At 44.9% G+C, this 1,282-nt stretch overlaps 1 protein-coding gene across 1 annotated transcript in view; it reads right to left on the reverse strand.

Annotated features, from left to right (window-relative positions):
- The window catches only part of EBAG9 (estrogen receptor binding site associated, antigen, 9), a 15,813-nt gene that overhangs the window by 8,017 nt on the left and 6,514 nt on the right, over nucleotides 1–1,282 (reverse strand). The gene's annotated exons all lie outside the window — the stretch shown is intronic.

Here is a 1,282-nt window from a genome sequence, read left to right on the forward strand (position 1 = left end):
CTTAGAGATATGTTTAAACTAAACCCAGTATACAGTACTCAAACAGCATGGATTCTTCTCAAGTTTTTTTCTGTTCCTGAAACTCAATCTATTAAGCAAAAAATGACATTAGATACAAAGGAGAAATCTACCTCTCCCCCAGTCCTCCTCTGCCCCCCAGAATCTGGGAGATCAAAATCCTTAGAAGAATTTAGTCCACAGAATACTGCAGATCCTGAACGTACAGAAAATTGACCCCAGTATCATCTCCAGTTCAAAGGACCCCAGGAAGATTCAGGTTGGAAGGGGCCTCAGGAGGTCTGTAATCCAACCTCCTCCTCAAAGCACTGTCAGCTCTGAGGCTGATGCAGGTACTCAGGGCTCATCCACTTGGGTCCTGAAAACTTCCAGAGATGGAGCCTGCACAACCTCTCTGGTAACCTGTTCCAATGCTTGACTGCCTTTGTTGTGAAAACAGTTTTCCAATTGACTCAAACTCCTGTAAGTACCCAGCTGGAAGATTTCCACACAGAAACAAAACTTGCAATTACCAGAAGTTTAATTAGCATTTATTTACGGTGTTGATGCTCTTGTGGATATGCCCTTCTGTCTTGTCTCCATAATAAAAATGGATAATTGAAGAGCAAGCTATTTTGAAATATCAGCTCCCTAATTCCAGCCTCACCAGGGTAACTTGGTGAAACAAGTAACCACTGTTTTCTGAAACAGCAGTGCTGCTACCTCAAACTTCAGTAGAGCAAGACATGGAATGGAAAGGTATGAGCACAAGAACCTTAGTGCAGTGGTTCCACTTTCAGAATTAAAGTGACTTGAGGGTTCATAGAATCATAGAATCATTAAGGTTGGAAGAGACCTCCAAGATCATTGAGTCCAACCGTTGACCCAACACCACCATGCCCACTAAACCATGTCCCTAAGCGCCTCATCTACACGTCTTTTAAATACTTCCAGGGATGGTGACTCAACCACTTCCCTGGGCAGCCTGGTCCAATGTTTAACCACTCTTTCACTAAAGACATTTTTCCTCACATCCAATCTAAACCTCCCCTGGCACAACTTGAGGCCATTTCCTCTCATCCTATCACTAGTTACTTAGGAGAAGAGACCAACACCCACCTCGCTACAACCTCCTTTCAGGTGGTTGTAGAGACTGATAAGGTCTCCCCTCAGCCTCCTTTTCTCCAGGCTAAACAAGCCCAGCTCCCTCAGCCGCTCCTCAGAAGACTTGTTCTCCAGACCCCTCACCAGCTTCATTGCCCTTCTCTGGACACGCTCCAACATC

The sequence above is a fragment of the Pygoscelis adeliae genome, unplaced genomic scaffold (genome assembly GCF_000699105.1).
Source record: "Pygoscelis adeliae isolate BGI_AS28 unplaced genomic scaffold, ASM69910v1 Scaffold911, whole genome shotgun sequence".
Lineage (NCBI taxonomy): Eukaryota > Metazoa > Chordata > Aves > Sphenisciformes > Spheniscidae > Pygoscelis > Pygoscelis adeliae.